The sequence below is a fragment of the Macrobrachium nipponense genome, chromosome 40 (assembly GCF_015104395.2).
Source record: "Macrobrachium nipponense isolate FS-2020 chromosome 40, ASM1510439v2, whole genome shotgun sequence".
Taxonomy (NCBI): Eukaryota; Metazoa; Arthropoda; class Malacostraca; order Decapoda; family Palaemonidae; genus Macrobrachium; species Macrobrachium nipponense.
This window is the reverse complement of record NC_061101.1, coordinates 41,259,131-41,282,107: the sequence shown is the minus strand read 5'-3', so window position 1 is coordinate 41,282,107 and position 22,977 is coordinate 41,259,131. Positions and strand designations below refer to the sequence as shown.

The window sequence follows — 22,977 nt, the reverse complement described above, 5'->3', positions numbered from 1 at the left end:
AATGTAAAATAGGAATCGAAAATAATTTGATTCTACTATAGAGGGGAAAAACTGCACTTCTGAATTGATAACAGAAGCAGGTAGAGAATTCCAGTGTTTTTCTCCTCACTCTCGTTAATTTTGATTTTGAAGCCTCATTGTGATCGGTTGCCACTTGCAAGAGACTCCGAGAGTCTTGCAAGATTCGGTTCCGCTAATTTTATTCTTCGTGCGACAAAGTCGTTAGATAAACTACTGTATTACGTCGATGTCTGTGTCAGTGTGTCTGTCACGCTCATCTTGTCATCGCAATTCCTCTTAATTAAACGGTTGAAAGGACTTGAGTCAAACTGGTAAGAAGATACAACGCCCTGAGTAAATGTCGTTTAAGGGAGAAGTACGTTTGTTTGTCCGTCAGTCTCTGTCACATTAGCCATCTTATATATAGACTGTCCAAAAAGTTGAGTTGTTGCTAAATTTCATAGATTTGTGCATAACTTTAACCTTAGCCATAACTTAAATGACTTTATCCCCGTGGGGGCCGGGGGGGGGAGGTTAGTGCCATCAGTGCACCTCAAGTGGTTATCTGACTTTCCTCCTTCTCGAACAATTGTTGCACAGTGCAATTGCTTTGAAGTTTTCCTCCTATTACACCTTTCAAACGTTCTTACTGTCACTTTCCCTTTCAGCACTGAATGACCTCACAGTTCCCATTGCTTGGCCTATTCCCTAAACTCTATATTCCAATTCCAATTAACTTCATATTCAGCAGTTAGACTCCGCCAGAGAAGTACTTCTAGATGCCATCATGGTTACTGACTTTGTCTTGCATGATGAAAATAACTACCAGTGGGAATGTTCATGTCTCACAAGTACACTTTGCTGGGGAGAAAATTGCTGGAGTTCATTACTTGCACAAGAAAGATAAATGATTGAATGAATGAAGGAGAACGGCCTAAGAGAACAAGATGCACAGGACAGAGGAAGATGGAGAAGGCTGATTAGAAACAGCGACCCCATATAGAAATGGGAAAAGCTGAAGGCAAAGAAGAAGATCACTTGCACAAGAACCAGAATGGCGGCCGCTTCAACATGTCTTCTTCAGTGGGAATGTTTTTCCGAGGAAAGTTGGTTGGCGGTCGGTAGTGGACGAGAACTCGTACGTTGCTTTTGATCATACCTGTGCTTTCAGAATGCTTTTTTTTTTATCAGGATGTTATTTTATTTTTTATCGGTTTTATTTATTTATTTTTTTTAACTATTGTATAGTTAATCGTACGCTCACCCCTCAACCTCTTTAGCCGGGCTAGAGGCCGGCAGGGGTGTGTGGACTCTCATGGTCGATTATGGGCTTGAAAACCATAGGCTATTCACTATATATATATATATATATATATATATATATATATATAATAACGAGACGACAATTATCTCGTTATTCATTTTGGTAGCGATAGGCCAGAGCGGCAGACAACTGGGTATTGGTAACACTCTCTCTCTCTCTCTCTCTCCATTTAATTAGGTCATCAAATCAGAGTCGTGAATTACAAAAATATGCATTTATTTAAAAGCAAAGTATTAACTGAATAACTCTATTCTTAACAGAATGATTAAATGGAATGTTAACTCAAAGTCCAAATAACTCTTCTCCAGAAAATAGTTCCCTCTACTAGAATCACCTGTTAGGGGACAGAACACTCTGATAAGCCCAAGAACATAATCAAAAGATCACATAAACAGGTTATCTCTGAAATAAATATTCAAATACAATCTAGCCACACTTTGGCTAAAACAGATATAATAAACTCATCATTTCAGCCAGTTCACTTTCACTAAACAAAAGTACTTTGGCAGAGCCATCCCGGCTCTTCCTTCTCTCCCCATAACAGTCTCTTCATGATAAGTCTACATTCCCTTAATATTGTAAGAAAAGAGGCTCACACGTACACACAAACTCACACCCACTGTTCACGCCCAGAAACCACTTGTATCCAGTTTCAAAGGCACCTTTGACAAACGCCCATAACGACAGACGAGCGTTGACCTGCTTAGGTAAGGATTTTAATGTCAGACCACTCAAAAATACCTATCAGCATTTTCTAAGCCGAGATGTTCTCTGTCTCCATGGGAAGCTAAAAACGATGATTCCGAATTTCTGAGGAATGTCAAAGCACGTGACATACAACGATGTTTCATACATATCATATCATATTATTTTATTTAAAATATCTTATAGTAAATCCCCCTCTTTATTGTTACACACACACACAATATATATATATATATATATATATATATATATATATATATATATATATATATATATATATATATATATATATATATAAGTATATATATATATATATATATATATATATATATATATATATATATATATATATATATGTGTGTGTGGCGGTACTTACTCTCTTCGCACACAGCTCTAAGGTAACGTGCGCCGACTTGGAGGCTGTACTTTGGGGAATTAGATTTCTTACCTTGCTGAAAGCTCTTGATCTGCAATTAGCTAAAAGGGTTCTAATTTTGGATGAGAAATGAAGATTAATGTGAGCTTATTTCTTTATTCTTTGTTCGGGGTTCTTACAAAAGTTTTTCCACCTTCTGAGTTACTGGGCTCTTGGACTGATAAAACTTAATTGGCACTTGTTGCAATTACGAGTCTATAGGCACGAGGGAATTTCACTGAGTATTGATTGTCACTTTCACTGTCTCTGATTGATTCGCACACCACACTTTTGCACTTTCCCTCACTTCAGAATGTCTTCTCTTCTTTACGGCCGTGCCACTGCAGTTCTCCCCTCGTTCCCCTCTTTGTCGTTATCTTCTCTTGACTTCTCTGTTCCCCTTTTTTCTCTCTTCTCTGCTTTCTTCTCTCTCTGTCTGCCCTTTTATTAGGAAGATATCTTCTTAGCACCTCCTTTGGATTTTGGGATTTTGACTGGGCGTGGTAACTTCTGAAAGACTTCTTGTGTCTTAGTGGCTACTAACTTCATACAAGACCGCCTTCCTGTCATGTCTTCTACAATGATTCGTAGGCATTGAATTTGTATACGCCTCCTTCTTGATGTCTTGGCTTCTTGGGGGTGTATCCATTTGGTAACCTCATAGGTCATTTGTTGATACCCCTTTTGGGCTGTCTTATGACCAACACTCATGGCGTTTGATTCGTCGATACTAGAGGCCTATCTTTGGAAAGGTGAAGCTCTGAAGAGTTTGGTACTTCCCTCTTTCTAACAACGGGTCATAGAATTCCCTTTTAACGTATGCCAGATGGCTCTCTCTGACCTGTTCACGAAGGGAACGGCGATTAGTCATAGGCGCTAATGAGAGTAGTTTCCAATTTCTCGAATATGCCTGGTAGATATCGCTCGTCGCCCATAATCTCCTGTTGGTCACTAATCGCTGGTACGGACAGGGGTTTTTTTGGGAGATGGAAGCCACATGGCTGATGGCTAAAAGCCTTATCGTTTGGGTCGAGTAACGCAATAGTCCGTTCTCTAAGAAAAATCATTATCTTATTCCCTTTTCCTTTTTCTTCTCTTATTATCGGACTATCGCGTTACTCGACCCAAACAATAAGGCTTTTAGCCATCAGCCATGTGGCTTCCATCTCCCAAAAAAAACCCCTGTCCGTACCAGCGATTAGTGACCAACAGGAGATTATGGGCGACGAGCGATATCTACCAGGCATATTCGAGAAAATTGAAAAAACTACTCTCATTAGCGCCTATGACTAATCGCCGTTCCCTTAGCTAAGAAAAATCATTATTCTTATTCCCTTTTCCTTTTCTTCTCTTATTATTAACCGTTCGTTGCCTTTTTCTTAAAGTATTATTAAGTTATTGCCCTTTGGAATAACAACACTGTGCCACACTATTACATATATATATATATATATATATATATATATATATATATATATATATATATATATATATATATATATATATATATATATTGTGTGTGTGTGTGTGTTTATGCAAAAATATTAGATTGTAGTTTTTTCGATGCGAACTTTTCCACAATATAGTAAAGAAAAATCATATGTAACGAACGATTGCATTACATTTTCTACCCAGCAAATATTGAGAAGCGCAACGTCATTACTTAGAAAGCAAATTGCCAATAAACGTTTAACGTTCATTATAAGAAAATATTACAATGAATTTGATTCTGACGTGTATCTTTTTTTCTTTTCTCTGTCAGAGTTTTATGTACTAGGAGAATGTCGATGTTCATGAAGGGAAAGTGAGTTTTCTTATGTTAATTCAAGCACAGTTGTTCAGTGGTCATTTTTGAATAGATGTTTATTATTGTTGTTGTTGTTGTTGTTGTTAGTTATTTATATTGGCATGGATGGAAAGTTCACTTTTGATATCGTAATTATTCTTATGACAGTATTAATAACTGCACGTATGGAAAACTGGTTGTAAAGTGAATGAATCAATTATTATTATATATTATTTTAGTTACGTTTCAACGAAGTTTGCCTCAAAGAGATTCTCCCTCCATTATATTATTATTATTATCATTAAAGTCCTGGCAATTTTCCCTTCAAGTCAAATTCCTCCTTCCTGTAATAATACTTATTACAAAATTTATCAGTATTGACAGTAAAGTAAATATAGTTTTGAAGAGATTTCATTATATTCTCAATTTTTATTTTTAATTCTTCCCGTGTTAATAAATTTAAGTACGGCTAATTTCTATTATTATTTTATATTTATGTCTTAACATACACACAGTGGAGCATGATAACATACACAAAGTGGTATATGGTAGCTTACGCAAAGTGAAATAAGTTAACGTACGCAAGTTGTGTGTGGAGCATGGTAACATAGGCAAAGTGGAATAAGGTAATATACGCAAGGTGGAGCATAGTAACATACTCAAAGTGGAGCATGGTAACATCAAAATGGAATAAGGTAACATACGCAGAGTGGAGGATGGTAACATACTCAAAGTGGAGCATGGCAACAGGCAAAGTGGAATAAGGTAACACGCAAAGTGGAGTATGCTGACATACGTGAGTGGAGCATGGTAACATACTCAAAATGGAATAAGATAACATGCGCAAAATGGAGTATGCTGACATACTCAAAGTGAAGCATGGAAACATATGCAAAATGGAGTATGCTGACATACTCAGTGAAGCATGGAAACATATGCAAAATGGAGTATGCTGACATACTCAGTGAAGCATGGAAACATATGCAAAGTGGAGTATGCTGACATTCGTTAAGTGAAGCATGGAAACATATGCAAAGTGGAGTATGCTGACATACACAAATTGGAGAATGGTAACATACACACAGTGGAGCATAATAACATACACAAAGTGGAGCGTGGTAACATACGCAGAGAGGAGCATGGTAACAAACACAAAGTTGAAAAAGTTAAGTATATCTTATTTTAACCAGACCACTGAGTTGATTAACAGCTCTCCTAGGGCTGGCCTAACGAAATAGATATTTTTACGGGGTTAGGAACTGATTGGTGACCCAGCAACAGAACCTACAGCTTATTGTGGGATCCGAACCACATTAAATCGAGAAAGGAATTTTTATCACCAGAAATAAATTCCTCTGATTCCGCGTTGGCCGAGCCGAGAATCAAACTTTGGACCAGTGGATTGATATCTGAGCGTGAAAACTACTCGTCCAACAAGGAACACGCAAAGTGGAATAAGGTAGATTACACAAACTGGTGTATGGTAACATACGCAGAGTGGAACATGGTAACATTCGCAAAGTAAAATAAAATATTCAAAGTGTAATAAGGTAAGGTATGCAAAGTGGCGTATGGTAACATATGCATAGTGGAATAAGGCAACATACACAAAGTGGCTATGGTAACATACACGAAGTGGTGTATGATAACATAAGCAAAGTAGAATAAGGTAACGTACACAAAGTGGCGTATTGTAACATATGCAGAGTGGAGCATGGTGACATATGCAGAGTGGCGCATGGTAACATATGCAGTGGAGCATGGTGACATACGGAGTGTGGAGCATGGTAACATGCAGAGTGGAGCATGGTAACATATGCAGTGGAGCATGGTGACATGCAGATTGGAACATGGTTATGCTTAAAGTGGAATAATGTAACGTACACAAAGTGGCATGTGGTAACATACGCAAAATAGAATAAGATAATGTACATAAAGTTGAATAAGATAATGTATGCAGAGTGGCAGTAACATACACAAAGTGAAGCATGGTAACATATGCAAAGTGGAATAAGGTAACATATGCAAATTGGAGCATGGTAACATACGCAAAGTGGAGCATGGTATCATATGCAGTGGAACATGGTATCATATGCAAAGTGGAATAAGGTAATGTATGCAAAGTGGAGCATGATATCATGCTCAAAGTGGAGAATGGTAACGTGTGCAAAGTGGTGTATGGTAACATACTCAAAGTGGAGCATGGTATCGTATGCAAAGAGGAAAAACGTATCATACACAAAGTGGAATATATAAGTTAACATATAAAAAGTGGAGCATGGTAACATACTCAAAGTAGAACTTGGTAACATACTCAAAAGTGGAGCATTGTAACATACTCAGATTGGAGCATGGTAACATACACAAAGTGGTGCATGGTAACATACTGAAGGCTGTGTATGGTAACATACGCAAAGTGGAGTATGATGCATATGACTGAAGTGTTTGTTTTCACTATTTGTTAATCAAGTTTGCATGTTATTGTTAGTCTATCGTCATTGTGTTTCTAGAATATTCAATTATAGGTCATGTGAATTAGACAGCTCTCAGCATAGGATGATAACATAGGAAGAATAAAAAAAATTTAGTCCCCCAAAAAACGAGAATAAAACGAAATATCTTCAAAACTGTTTGTCTTAAAGTTTCAACATTGGTCAATTTCGTAATAAAGATTCTTTCACGAAGTGAAAATTCGACTGAAAAGCAAAATAATCAGGGACTATATAATAAGAATAATGGTGAAGGAATCCAAGGTGATGTAAATGCAAATAGATATTAAAAATACATATACCAACGATAGCTCTCGCTTGTATATAAATTTCTAATATATATTTGTATGTACACCACTGGATTTCTTTACTATTGATAGCTGAGCGTGAAAATTACTCGTCCAACAAGGAAAACGCAAAGTAAAATAAGGTAGCATGGTCAAAGTGGAATGAGGTAAGGCATGCAAAGTGGCGTATGGTAACATATGCATAGTGGAATAAGGCAACATATACAAAGTGGCTTATGGTAACATATGCATAGTGGAATAAGGCAACATATACAAAGTGGCTTATGGTAACATACGCAAAGTAGAATAAGGTAACGTACACAAAGTGGTGTATTGTAGCATACGCAGAGTGGAGCATGGTAACATACGCAGAGTGGAGCATGGTAACATATGCAATGGACCATGGTGACATATATACACAGAGTGGAGCATGGTGACATATGCAGAGTGGAGCATGGTAACATAAGCAATGGAACATGGTGACATATGCAGAGTGGAGCATGGTGACATATGCAGAGTGGAGCATGGTGACATATGCAGAGTGGAGGCAGGTGACCTATGCAGAGTGGAGCATGGTGACATATGCAGAGTGGAGCATGGTGACATATGCAGAGTGGAGCATGGTGACATATGCAGAGTGGAGCATGGTGACATACGCAGAGTGGAGCATGGTGACATGCTCAAAGTGGAATAATGTAACGTACACAAAGTGGCATGTGGTAACATACACAAAATAGAATAAGATAATGTACGCAAAGTGGAGCATGGTTATGTATGGAAAGTGGAATAAGATAATGTACGCAGATTAGCAGTAACATACCCAAAGTGAAGCATGGTAACATACGCAAAGTGGAATAAGATAACGTACACAAAGTGGAATAAGTTAACGTACGCAAAGTGGAATAAGGTAACATATGCAAATTGGAGCATGGTAACATACGCAAAGTGGGGCATGGTAACATATGCAGTGGAGCATGGTATCATATCCAAAGTGGAATAAGGTAATGTATGCAAAGTGGAGAGCATGATATCATGCTCAAAGTGGAGAATGGTAACGTGTGCAAAGTGGTGTATGGTAACATACTCAAAGTGGAGCATGGTATCGTACGCGAAGAGGAAAAACTTATCGTACACAAAGTGGAATAAGTTAACATATAAAAAGTGGAGCATGGTAACATACTCAAAAGTGGAGCATGTTAACATACTCAGATTGGAGCATGGTAACATACGCAAAGTGGTGCATGGTTAACATACTGAAGGCGGTGTATGGTAACATATGCAAAGTGGAGTATGATGCATATGACTGAAGTGTTTGTTTTCACTATTTGGTAATCAAGTTTGCATGTTATTATTAGTCTATCTTCATTGTGTTTCTAGAATATTCAATTATAGTTCATGTGAATTAGACAGCTCTCAGCATAGGATGATAACATAGGAAGAATAAAAAGAATTTAGTCCCCCCAAAACGAGAATAAAACGAAATATCTTCAAAACTGTTTGTCCTAAAGTGTCAACATTGATCAATTTTGTCATAAAGATTCTTTCACAAAGTGAAAATTCGACTGAAAAACAAGATAATCAAGGACTAAATAATAAGAATAATGGTGAAGGAATCCAAGGTAGTGTAAATGCAAATAGTTATTAAAAATACATATACAAACGATAGCTCTCTCTTGTATATAAATTTCCGATATATACACCACTGGATTTCTTTACTATTTTAGTGACTTATGCTATTATTATTATTATTATTATTATTATTATTATTATTATTATTATTATTATTATTATTATTATTATTCTCTTGTGCATTTATAGACCTAGAGAAAGCATACGATAGAATCCCAAGAGAAGTGATGTGGTGTTTAAGGAAAAGGAATATCCCAGAAAAATTGGTTAGGCTGGTCGACATGAAGAACGAGCAGTTGGGGAAACAGAAAGCATACCCGGGGTCAGCATTAAGCTCATTTTTGTTTGTGCTGGTCATGGATGAATTTAGTGAAGAGATCAGGAATGAAGAACTGTGGGAATTATTGTACGCCGATGATCTAGTGATAACTGCTGAAAATGAGGAGGACCTCCAGAGAAGGGTTAAAGAGTGGCAGGAGCCTTTAGAAGGGCGGCTTAAAGGTAAATGCGGATAAAACAGAGGTTTTGCTGAAAAGTAGGGAAGATAAAGACATAATAGTAATACAAGAAACAGAGGCTCGATTATAAAACAGGCAGAAAAGTTTAAATACTTAGGATCTACTTTAACCCAAGGAGGATGATGTGAGGCTGAAGTTGACAGTAGGATAAAAGCTGCATGGGGGAAGTGAAGAGAGGTTGCTAGAGTGGTATGTGATAAAATGCCACTGAAGCTAAATGTCAAGATAAATAACATAGTGATAAGACCAGTGTTAATGTATGGAGCAGAAACATGGGCTCTAAGAAGAAATGAGGAAGTAATGCTTGAGAGAACAGAGATGAGAATGCTGAAGTGGATTACGGGAATATTGCTGCATGAGAGATTGGAAAATTATGACATAAGAAGGGCAGGCTTAGTAAAGATTATAGAGGTGATAAGATAGTCATGATTGAGATGGTATGGGCATGTGATGAGGAGAGAGCGAAGAGGGCTTGGGAGGAACCTGTTAGAGGAAGAAGATCGAGAGGGAGACAGAGAATTAGATGGCAGCGAGATAAAGTGAAGGAAAATATGGAGAGAAGAGGTTTGGTGGAGGATGATGCCTTTAATAAAAGGCAGTGGAGAAGGCGCATCAGGCAACCGACCCCTTAATGTAGGGATAACGGTGGGAAAGAAAAAGATGAATAATAATAATATAATAATGATAATAAAATGAAGTTAAAATGTCTATTAAGTATAATACGTAATTGATTCGTACTCAGATAATAATTCATCCCGTGATCATGAGTGCTCAAGGAACTTGGTGAACATTTCAGGCCCCTAAATACCGCCTGTTGATGTCGGTCATTTGCGCCATTACCAAGGCACTGGGAGGTCTGGGCTACGCGAGAATGAAGGCCCTGAATGCATTGTCTCCCTTCCTCCGGTCTGGTCGTTAATCCTGGGGTTAGGAAATGGACAGAATGCAGGCGAGCCTTGTTTATTCAAGGCCGTTGGCGGCCATACAATGTAGTAGTTCATTCAGTTCTTATCCCGTAGGGGGTTAGTGTCGTCAGTTGGCATTACATGAGGTTCTTTGCAGCGAATCTTCGGCCCCTAACTGCAACATCTTTCATTCCTTTTTAAAGTATTCCGTTTATATTCAGTTTCTTACGTCTTACTTTCCACACGCTTCTAACACTTGATTCATAGTGCAACTGCGAGGTTTTCCTCCTGTTAAACCTTTCAAATCTCTTTACTGTCATTTTCGTTTCATCGTTGAATGACTTCATAGGTCCCAGCGCGTGGCCTTTAGCCTAAATTATATTATTGGCTGTCTGTTTGTACGGCAGGATATGGTTTGGTATGTATTCAATAAAGAGTCGGTAGCATTGTGTCATGATTATACTCTTCGATTGGAGAAATTACGTCTTATGACATGATAAAAACAAAGAAAAGATGCTTTTTAATATAGGATTATGCCAGTAATGTTAGTTTTACGAAATGGAATTGTTATTAATTGGTCCTTATACAAATTCTTCTCTGCTTAAATGTTGCTTAAATGTATCTTTGCCAAGGTTACATAATTTTGAAGGAGAGTTTTTTATTACCAATTTTGTTTTTCCCAAACTGTTATTTCCCTACAATACACGCGATTAAAAAGGTTCAGTATGACCTAATCTACGTAAACTAAAGTGTCTTATTAGTACGAAAAGTAGTAAATGACATAAATAAAAAGTTGAACACAGAGAGAGAGAGAGAGAGAGAGAGAGAGAGAGAAGGGAGCTTCCTTTCAGCATAGATAACGGATATCGACCAGACCTTTAATGGCTAAGTCTATGTGCACTAGCACACACACACATGCGTATGGCAAATAACGTGGCTGTCTTTTAGTGGCACTGGCACCATCATCGTTTACTTGCAGCTGTTGCGTAGTAATGCTATATTTTAACATTTTTATTGCACTATGTCAAATTTGAAATTACCTTTATGATAATGATCTGTATTTGTAATAGGCTATTTTATTGAATGTAGTACATTGGACGTGGGTTGAAAGCATTCTCTCTCTCTCTCTCTCTCTCTCTCTCTCTCTCTCTCTCTCTCTCTCATTTGCACCGGAATTTTTGCCACTTCTACTTACAAAAACATTTCTCATTTCCGGTCATGTTATGCCAGATATTCCTCTCAGTTCCATGTAAAAGGTCTTCTCGGTCTGTATGTCAACTCTAGACACATGGTAGCAATTGACTAATCGAACAAGTTGGGTTAACCAGTACACGTACAAAAGCGCCTCAGTGGCGTGGTCGGTTTGGTGTTGGCGTGCCACCTCGGTGGCCGCGAGTTCGATTCTCGGACATTCCACTGAAGGGTGAGAGATGTGTATTTCTGGTGATAAAAGTTCACTCTCGACGTGGTTTGGAAGTCACATAAAGCCGTTGATCCCGTCGCTGAATAACCACTGGTTCCATGCAACGTAAAAGCACCATCCAAACAAACAAACAAGTACATGTACAAGACATCTTGATCAGGAGTCTTGGTCCATTTTTCTGTAGGAGGAATCTTAGTAACCACTCAGGTCTTGAATTTGGAGCTTCATTTCTAAAAGAGGGAGGCTGTTGGGATTAGAATAGCACAGAGGAACTCCTCTGAATATCCTAATCCCATAGTTGATGCCATACCATTTTGTCAGGCTTGCTCCCTTTTTTTTTGAGGAAGAATCATTAGCCTGTGAGGTGTGGTTCTTGTTTTCTCTACTCTCAGGCCAATCTTTGCCTGCATTATGGTGTGAGATGGGTCCTCATATGCTGCTGACCCTTAAGAGAGGTCAGTGTTTAGTCTCGTAAGGTTTATGTCTTTTTCTAGGACGCCATAACTAAATATCTCGTCTGTTACCTCCAGGGAAATTTATGTTTTGGAATTGTGAGGAGAATAGAGTATAATACTGCTCCTCGTACTCCTCAAACTTAGTGGCTCATTCAAGATCGCCTTAACACTAGGCCTTTCTCTTTCATTTTATAATGAACTTACTCGCTTCTGTCAAAATCATGCTCTCCAAATTAGCGATGTAATGCTCCTCCATCCCTCCTCCTATTCTTATATACATAATAGAGTGGATGCAATTACAACCTCCTGGCTGGACCACTGCATCACAACTCCACAACTTCATGATTCTATTATGACCTGTAATATTCACTAGATCTTGCAACGGGCTACAATATCATCCCATTACAGGTGTCATTCAGTACCCTATCCCTCCCTACCGTGAAATTCCTGACCGCCCACCAGCGGTAAACTGGGATTTTAAAAACCAACAGAAAACCAGATACTTAGGGCGGCCACGGAAACCAGGTTGCTGTCAATAGTTCAACCGGCAGACGCCTTACTTTATACTAACAAATTGTAGAAATGACCACCACAGGAGGGATCTGAATGAATTCTATTCGAACATAATCTCCGCTATGCTTGTTTCGGGCATTGCTGCCTATAGATCTCATCAAGGTAATTCTCGTAATATACATAGATGGAATGACTTGGTTAAAGAGCTGTATACATACTCACGAGAAATGTTTTTTCTGTGGAGGCAAAATGGTAGCCCGAGGGAAGGGGACACTGCATTACTAATGAGTCTGGCGAGAGCGCAGTTCAAACTTGCTCTTAAGCACTGCAGATTAAGTGAAAAACAACTAAGAGCCGATGCAAGTAGAAACTTAGAATCTGGAGATTTATCTTCGTCTTTGGAAAGATATCCAGTCCTTGGTCCTCAATCCCAAACTAAAAAGCTATCACAGAGAGAAGGGGAAGCAGTCGGAGACAAGGCTATCGCAAATAGGTATGTGGGGCGATCCCTTCAACAATATCCTGAATTGAATAAATGAACAAGATTCCCGAAGGGCTGTAGATAACTCTTTACTGACAACATTCAATTTCATTTTACAGACTGTATTACGCCAGGTAACATCAGCGATGCCATAAACAGCCTACCTAATAATAAATCGCCCAGCTGTTGATGGTCTTCCTTGCCAGGAGGCTTTCAAATTCTACCATCTGATAATTTACATTTGGCTAGCCTGCCCTATTCAATGCGTGCATAATTCACCAGTTTCTTCCAGACTCCCAAACTCTTAGTTCACTTGATACCATTAATCAAAAAACAACGCTAAAGGATGCAGCTGACTCTGGCAACTACCGGCCTATTGCAATCACAACGATCGCATCGAAGATACTTGAGTCGGTTCTTCTAGTGAGACTTCTCCCCTTTCCACACTCCACTGACAACCAGTTCGGGTTTAAAGCAAACCACTCAACCGACACCTGCATCTACATACTGAAAGAATGGCTGAACTACTACCTATCACCAGCCTCTCTTGTTTACCTTTGTTTTGTGGATGTGAGAAAAGCATTTGACAGAGTAAACTACCCGAAGCTCTTCCTGAAGCTGCATAAAAGAGGCATACCCATATATCTAATTGGCATTTTACATTGCTGGTTCTCCACACAGCAATTCTGTGTCAAATGGGGTAACGTATTATCGTACACCTTCGGCTCCCTAAACGGGCTTCAGCAAGGGGGCATTATCTCCATACTTGTTTAATACGTACACAGATACCTTGAATGTCAAATTGAACTCACTCCCAACCGGATGCACTGTCAATGAAACAACTAGAAACAACCTCTGTTACACCGACGATATGGTTCTGATTTCCCCATCAGTACAAGGTCTCCAAAGACTCATCGACACTTGCCACCAATATGCAGAGGAATTTTATATAATTTACAGCGAAACCAAGACCCAGTGCATGTCGCTGCTCCCGAGATCACTTAAATTTTCCTCGGAAACCATTGGCTGGAATTTGTGCAAGAATTTCCGTATTTGGGTCACATTATCACCGACGACCTTAAAGATACGGCAGACATTCAACAGAGGCGTCGTAAACTATGTGCAACTGGGAACATGATTGCAAGGACTTAATCTCTGTATTGGCAAGATGTCATCTGCAGATTCTGTCATTATTATTATATTTATTGCTGATATTTTACTTTTTCATTATTACTGTGAATACTATCAAGTTAAAGTGTTTCTACATTTAATCTTCGTATTTAGCCCTCTGGACCTGACTACTGTAACCACCTAAGGTCTCTAGTTGAAATTTAAGTTATATAATCTGTGCACTAATTGTTATAACTCTCAATGCATTTTTTCTCAGCTATTTTGTGGATAAGTGCCGATTATTCATTTTTTTTATCATGTCTCATGTATCTAGATTGTGTATGTTACTGTATGTTGTTATTGTTATAACCCCCCCCCCCCCCCCCCCCCAGATTCTCAGGACACCGAGGTATTGTAATCCTCAGTTCACTCCTTTTGAAGATGTTACTGTTTCCTCTTCCAACAGTTTCCTTCTGGGAGACTGAAGGAGATAAGGAAGCGTTAAATTATTGTTTTGTTGCCTTTCTGTAAAGAGCTTCTTTGCATCTTTTCCTCTACTGTCAAGCTGTCTTTTGGGGAGCCAGTCCAGACGTACTCATAGAAAGGAGGCATCATTTTCCCTGAAATCTTTAAGATTCTTGTATGAGATGCCATCTAGGAACCATCCTTTCTGCTATTTAACTTTACTTCAGAGTTAGATTAACTGTCATTTTCCTCTTGTTCTTCCTTTTCCAAGGATTACGGGTCCCATCTTTAATCCCCTGTGTTACTTGAGTGGTTCAATTGCCCAGGACAAAACCAGGCATAGAGTAATTTGAACTCCGTACTTTGGTGTGACTCTTTTCAGGTCATGATATAATTGTTTGTGCTACGTCCCAGCAGTACAGGCCAACTAGATGATAATAACAGCACCTTCCATTCTGACTCTTGTGCCCCTATATCAGGCACTCCAGTCTTCTGGCAGTGGAGAAGACCTGGATTTGCACCTAACATTCATTCAGGTAGAAATCATTATTTTCAGTTAGTGAGGATAGGAATTCAGTTAAAAGATTTCACCTCTCTTTCTACCAAGAAGGCACCTTCAGATCTTTCATGGTCTGTAGAGTGTTTGTTCAAGTTACTGTGTAGCGCTCCTTGAGCTATTTTGGCCATATTGGCTACACAACCTTTCATCTGTCTGAGAATTTGGTTTGACAATGTATTTTTTTTTTTGGAGTTGTGCATCTAAAAACCTTTATTTCCCACTCTTGACAGAAAAACAGGGTTCCTTGAACCTGTTATAGTGTAGTATGGTTTGACTAAATGAACCAAATTCTGGCAGAGGCCCTATCAGCCACTCACAAGTGTTATTACCAGTTTGTATAAGACAGTGAAGGCAGCAGCCTATCCCTGTTCATATACAAGCCCCTTGAACAAGCATTTCTCGGTGGTGATTGATAATTACCTCAAACTTGCCATTGGCTCAGCCCGTATGGGACTCTGCAAAGATTTACAACTTCATATAATTTCATTCGGATCTGTGCCAGTCAGATTTTGTGAGGCAAACCTATCACTGAAGGCGAGAGATTTGCCGAAGGGAGGATTTTATTGGAGAGGGAATTAAGTGTCATTTTTTAAGGTAAATTGGACTTTTATGATGCACACAGAATTGGAGTACTTCGTTATAATCCCACCTCTAACCATCCCATTTGCCATCGGGTCTTCGGTCATTTGTGTGGCCAGTATTCCCACCTTTTCATCACCCTGCCACAAGTGACCTACCTAGTTACCAAGCTTCAACAACTGAACCAGTTTGCAGAAGAATGTTACTTATCTTAAATTATTAATTTGGCATGTAAATACACTCTAGTTCTTTTTCTAGTGTTTTCTTTTAGATTAATCGATTTTTCGTGGAATAGCTGTAAATAATGTTTCAACCAGTTTTTTTAAGCTTTCAATCATGTTGTAGATATTTCTTAAGTTACTGCATTAGGTAAGTGTGATTCCAGTTTACGGTTAAGAGTTTCTGCATTGACTGATTTGTTTCAGACTTGTTAAAGGGATGTAGGTAACATTTCGATGACTGGTATAGGTATTGTTTGGTTATGCACTAGGGTGTGTAGAGGACATGTTGATGAAAAGAATGTTAAGTCAAATTCCAAAGTTTGCAAGCACCCACCTACACAAGTGGGCATTGGTGGACCTTTGAATCTGATTGTACAGCTGAGAAATTTGTTTTATTTCAACATTTTGAACATTGGATAGATAATGGGGGGCGGGGGTGGATCTGGATGCTGCTGGTTAAACAGGTGAGTAAGGAGTTTGTACGGAATGGTCTTAATATTTAGGAACCGTGTTGTGTTTAGGTACAGCCATGAAAAATGTTTGCAGTTGGGATCTTCAATATATCCAGTTTTATCTTAGTACTATCGATCTATCTATCGACTATCTATCTATCTATATATATATATATATATATATATATATATATATAATATATATATATATAATATATATATATATATTATATATATATTACGAGTATGTGTGCGTATCGTAGCTGTGTTCGTGATGATTGTACACTGATTTGCTTTAAAAGGAGAGAGAGAAAAAGGGGTAGGCTAAAAGGAAGGCCGTGATAAGACTCCTATGTTTACTGTTGTGATTAGTGCTATAGTAAACACCAGACTGGCAGGATTTCATAAACCAACTGGTGCCACTGAGGGGTCGGAAATTTGTTCATTGCGTAGTTATCTGAAATTATTAGTACATTAGAGTAGCACGCAATTGCTATGTTCACAATTGTACGCTTGTTACAATGTTCCTTACAAGATCACATGCACTAATATAATATATATATATATATAGATATATATATATATATATATATATATATATACACACACACACACACATATATATATATATATATATACATCTAATATATGTGTGTGTATATATATATTATATATATATATATAGATATATATTATATATATATATACACAATATATTTATTTATATATATATATATATATATATAACACATATATTTATATATATATATATATATATATTTGTGTGTGTGTGTTAATATATATATACATATATATATATATATATATATATATATATATATATATATATATATATATATCACATTACCGTGAGAATTCATAAACATATATCGAACTACAAATGTCCTTTAATTTCTAACTCGCTCTACCTCGGAATTAATATATTTTATATATGTTTAACCGAGGGGAATTTATTAAGCGATAAGAGAATGGCGATCGACAGACGCGAACCATCGACCTCTCAATTCTAGGACTGGCAGTGAAGCCCCAAAACCACCCCGCCATATTAATTCCGAGGTAGAAGCGAATTAGATATTAAAGGACATTTGTAGTTCGATATATATATATATGTATATACATATATATATATATATAATATAGATATATATATATATATATATATATATATAATATATATATATATTATATATGGAACACACAAGCACGTTTTTCACAGAAATAAATTCCTGACTCTTATTGGATCAACCCTAGTATCAAATGACAGGCCAGGGCGCTACCAATTGACCCACAGGTGTAACAGTTTTAAAACCCCAGGTCCAGAAGTACTTAGTTTTTCTAAGTCTTTTAATGACCTTTGTGGGTCAGTTGGTAAGCGACCAAGCCTGTCAGTTGAAGAGACTGGGGTTTTGAATCCCAATCTGAGTCAGAATTTCATTTCTATATATATATATCATACATACATACATATAATACATATATCATTGTTATTACTTCAGAATACTTCGACAAAACACACATCCGTTTCATTAATACTGGTATTTGTTGAAAGATTTATTTAAAATGTCTCCAAATGGTTATTTTTTTGGGTAACTTGTTCGAACAACACACTACTACAAATATTTTAGTTGCTTTTTTAGAAAATATTTTATATATATATATATATATATATATATATATATATATATATATATATATCTTCTAGTTTGGGAGCTTAACTCTTCCATACTCAAAGTATTTCATAAATAAGACGGAAGCAGGATTTTTTTTTCTAAGCGGGAATGTAACAGTCAGATACTTTGTGAACTGAAAGAACTATATTCAAGTACTTCGCTTTATAAAATAAATGTATTTGACTACTCGCCTCTACACTGGTTTCTCATTGAGGGGTCTGGTTCACTGCAGTCGAATGTCAACCAGTTACTACGTTTTTAGTTTCTCCCTCAGTAAAGAGACAGATTCCAGTATTTTTCCTGAAATAAGCTTAAGTATCTTACCCTCCTGGGATTCCAGATCTGGACTGAGAAAAGCAGAGTAACCAATTGTAGACATTACTTAAGGTTCTTAGCAGTGTCCCTTCGGCCCCTAGCTGCAACCCTTTTCATTCCTTTTACTCTACCTCCTTTCATATTCTCTGTCTGCCAACTGCAAAAAGGTTTTCCTCCTGTCACACCTTTCAAACCTTGTCACTCTCAATTTTCCTTTCAGCACTGAATGACCTTATAGCTCCTCGCGATGGGCCTTTAGCCTAAATTTCATATTCCAATTCCTACGGACGGACAGACAGCATGATGAAAACCTCAGCATAGAATGAAATAGAGAGAGAGAGGACTCGCGTGTCCCGGCGTCAGTGGAAAGCATTTCATCCGGTCCATGTCAATAACCTGAGGCTTGTATTGTTCCGTCACCCGGTGCTAGATTTTATTTGGATTGCATGAGTACACGCACGTGCGTTGCGTGTGCGTACGGATGTGCGTGCGTGTACGTATCCGTAGTGAGTTACTCTGTCTTCAGAGAATTCGTTGAAGGATTCGTTAATGACCGCCTGTTAGTTAATTTGTGGGCGTTCTTTCGAAGGTGGGAAATTGTTTGTAAAAATATTTAAGAGTAATTTATTTTGTGTACCTCTCTCTCTCTCTCTCTCTCTCTCTCTCTCTCTCTCTCTCTCTCTCTCTCTCTCTCTCTGGGGAATTGTTGCAAGATGATGACACGAGATCTCGTAATAATTTTGTTTTTATGCATGTGACTTTCGTGTACCGTCTTAACCACTGATTCTCTTATAATCACGTCATTCATTTCATTATTGTATTACATTCTTGGTCGTTGTTCATTGAACATTCATTATTCATTAGTCACCGAAGGGGGAAGTGCAGTCAGTCAGTGTACCTTCGGGCCCTGCCACTCTCCTTCCTTTTACTTACCTCCGTTCATTTCATCATTCCTCCATCTTCCCTCTCCTAACAATCTTCCCTCTCCTAACAATTGTCTTTTAGTACTCTCCTTTTAATTCTCATTTCCCTTTCAGCTCTTGATAACCTCGTAGGCCCCAGCGCTTGGCCCTTCGCCTAAATTGATATTGTTCTATTCTGTTATTCATTATCATTTGTTCTATTTCATGTTAGCGTTCCTTTCACGTTTCTTTTACTAAATTGTGCATTTAATTCTTGTTACTTTTTCCTTCTCATTTTCCGTTCTCGGTGCTGTCCAATAATCATCAGGCTTTCATTTGAAATTATTTCTATTCATGGCCATTGTTCAATTTGTACTTTCTGCTTCGTCTTTCGTCTTGATGTTTTTTTTAAATACTGGATCAATTCATATGCACTTATCGCTTTAGCTAAATATTCAAGGAAAGAAAGAGAGAGAGAGAGAGATGGTTGTAGTGGGATCATTTCAGAACTTTTTGATTATTCATTCATGAAGTTTTACCCCCGCCCCCCCCCCGTCTGACTCTCTCTCTCTCTCTCTCTCTCTCTCTCTCTCTCTCTCTCTCTCTCTCTCTCTCTCTCACACACACACATTATATATATATATATATATATATATATATATATATATATATATATATAATGTGTATATGTATTCTTAGTAAATTCGTGATATATTCAGCATGTACGCAGGATTTTCAGTTTGGAGAAAGAAAGTCCTTTTGGGAATTACTTGTCCCGGAAATAAAATGCATGTTGTACGCGTGAAAGATAAATCATACTCCACTAGATTTCGCTGCTCACGAGACTACTGGAAAATAAAATATTCAATAATTATACAGTTATAAATTAGTGTCAATGGAGTAGTTTCAAATCGTGAAATGGATGAGGTTGGGTTATTGATGGTACATTCTTGCCTAAAAACGCTTATGTTTTAGAATTGGTCGATGGGAAGCCTTCCCTTGTACCACAAGAAGTTTATTCATTCGAATGTAAACAATGAACGACGCCCAACCGTCACCCTCCAAGATGGAGGCTGTCTGGATCTTATGTTATGCCCTGCAAAATGGCGCCATCAACTGTTCTCATCTCCTTCATGTCACTTGCACATGACTATTATTTGATTTATATATATCGAAGGCTTTCTCTTGGTTGCTTCCTTTCATAAAATTCTTGGAAGAGAGAATGATTTCAATTATATTCCGAAAGTCCTTTCTTGATTAATTCAAGTCCTCTCCTACCCTACCCCTATATATATATATATATATATATATATATATATATATATATATATATATATAATAATATATGTATATATATATATATACACATACATACATATATACATACATACAAACATATATGTATGTATACACACACATATATATAAATATATACTTATATATTCTTATATATTCACGCGTAAGTCATGCAGATCATACGTATGTCAACTTCTCAAAGCAACTCATTCATATTTTTTAATTTAAAAAATTGTATATCAAATTGTTGGCAACAAGTATTCCAGACCAACTGTTGTTATTTGTGCAGTCATGGTTATTTATTTCACGTCTTCATAAATCAACTTTATATCACATATCTTCCTCGGTACTCGTTTGAATTTGACAGAGGGTCGCGTTTTATTTCCCCAATGACTGATATTAACTTGAGGAGCAGGTTGCGTTCACACAGTCACGAAGGCGCCGCAACCATTTTTAAACGGGGTTTGTTATGTGCCTGGGATTTGCTTAATTGGGTTGTTGTCTCAAATTACAGTACGTATGTGCTGTTATTGCTGTTTTTGGGGGCATTAAATTTTGCCTTTCAATTGTTTTTGATGAGATGAGGATGGCGTTTGAATTAATAGTTAATGCAGTTTTATATTAACAGTACAGATTTGTTAAACGTCCTACTGATAATGATGATGGTGATTATAGATTCTGGTTAAGTTTTCTGTCTACAAATTTATCTGCTTGTATTGTTTTCCAGTAATTATTTTTCTCTGTGTGTATGCGAGTAGTGAATACCTTTCTATTCGTATTATTTAAAAAAAAAAAAAAAAAAAAAAATCAAGAATATGTGCTGTGTTGGACCCGGAAAGAAATTTAGTTGGCTGCAATTTTGATTAAAGGGGAAGCCAAAATTTTTATAGGTTAATTACAACTTGCCTGGGATGTGTGTGGGGGTGGGGGGGTGGGGGGGAGGGGGGGGGCCTCCTTTTCCAGAAGCTTGCCTTTGCGTCGATTTAAACATGCAGAAATGTTTGGGAAATTGACGAAAAATAAAAAGACATAGACTCTCATGCTCTTACATTTTGTTTTTTTTTTTTTTTTTTTTTTTTTTTTTTTTTTTTTTTTTTTTGTCTGCCAGGGAAAATTGTATTTATCTGGATCAGTGTTTCTTAAAGTGTGGTCCGCGGACCCCCAGGGTCCATGGAATGTTCCAAGGGTTGCTGTTAACTTCACTAACATTTGTGTGCAAAATTGGAAAATTAATAATGTTGTGAAAGTTATTTTAAGTAAAATGTAAACATTTATTCTAAAGATAAGCCATTAATGAATAATTCAGTAGCAATTTTAGTACTATATATTATACACTGAAAACACTTTTAAACCCAAGAGGGAAATTATCCGCTACATGAGTCATTTTAATAAAAGGGGTCCACTGCACAAGAATGTTCAAGAAACACTGATCTAGATGCAGGATTGACGTCGGTTGCTGTTTCCTAATATTAGCAGTTATGACTTGAACCATTGACGGATGGTCTCTTGTTTGTCATTTTTTATAAGCTGTATTTTTGCAGAGATCTTTCAAATTCACGTTGATCCCTGATCCTCTCTTCCTGCCGAGAGCAGCCAGATTCGCTGAGCAGCAGTACCGCTATGCAGTAAATGTGCCTCGCTCGAACTTCTCAGTGTCAGAGGTCTACACCGTTGAATTGTGGATCATCCTCCTATAGGATGTCGTGGAAGCGAAGATGCAATCCATTGCTGCCCTAATACAATTTGTGTTATTTTGATAATTTTCTTTATTTATTTATTTATTTGTTTATCTGCTTTTCTAATAACTGATCTCTTTATGTATATTTCTTTACCCTGTTACTTCTTTCGAACGAACACCATATCCATTGGAAGCTTGAATTTCAAGTCTGTGGGCCCTGTAGGCTTGTTCCATATCAATAGGATTCATCTTATGAATAATAATAATAATGTTAATTATATTTTTTATGACAAGAACATTTCGTTTATTGTATTAATACTGTAGTCTACACGCTAATAGGCTCTATAACTTGCTAAATGTAGAACGTATTACTGGATCATTATATATTTATATATATATATATATATATATATATATATATATATATATATATATAAAGTGAGAGAGAGAGAGAGAGAGAGCGTTTTCTTGTTTTTCCATATTGAAGTGGGAGGGGAATTCTCGGAAATTATACGAGAGAAAAAAATTTATTAACAAATACTTGATTTTCTGTAGATACCAGAACATGTTGAAACTTTTAATTTTGGTTTCTCAGGGACAAATGTTTATTTTTCTATTATTTTATTTAAATTTTCAGCACATAGATACGTATTTGCAGATGTCTGTGTGAAAATAGTTTTTTTAGGAGATAATTTTGTTATTGTTAATGCAGTCAGTATTATGTACATATGAAAAATTAGGGTCTATTACTTACGTAGGAAGGGATTTGTTTATCGTAA

At 37.2% G+C, this 22,977-nt stretch overlaps 1 protein-coding gene across 5 annotated transcripts in view; it reads left to right on the top strand.

Moving 5' to 3' along the window:
- LOC135212111 (uncharacterized) overlaps positions 1–22,977 on the top strand; it is a 210,308-nt gene that overhangs the window by 22,514 nt on the left and 164,817 nt on the right. The window lies entirely within an intron of this gene.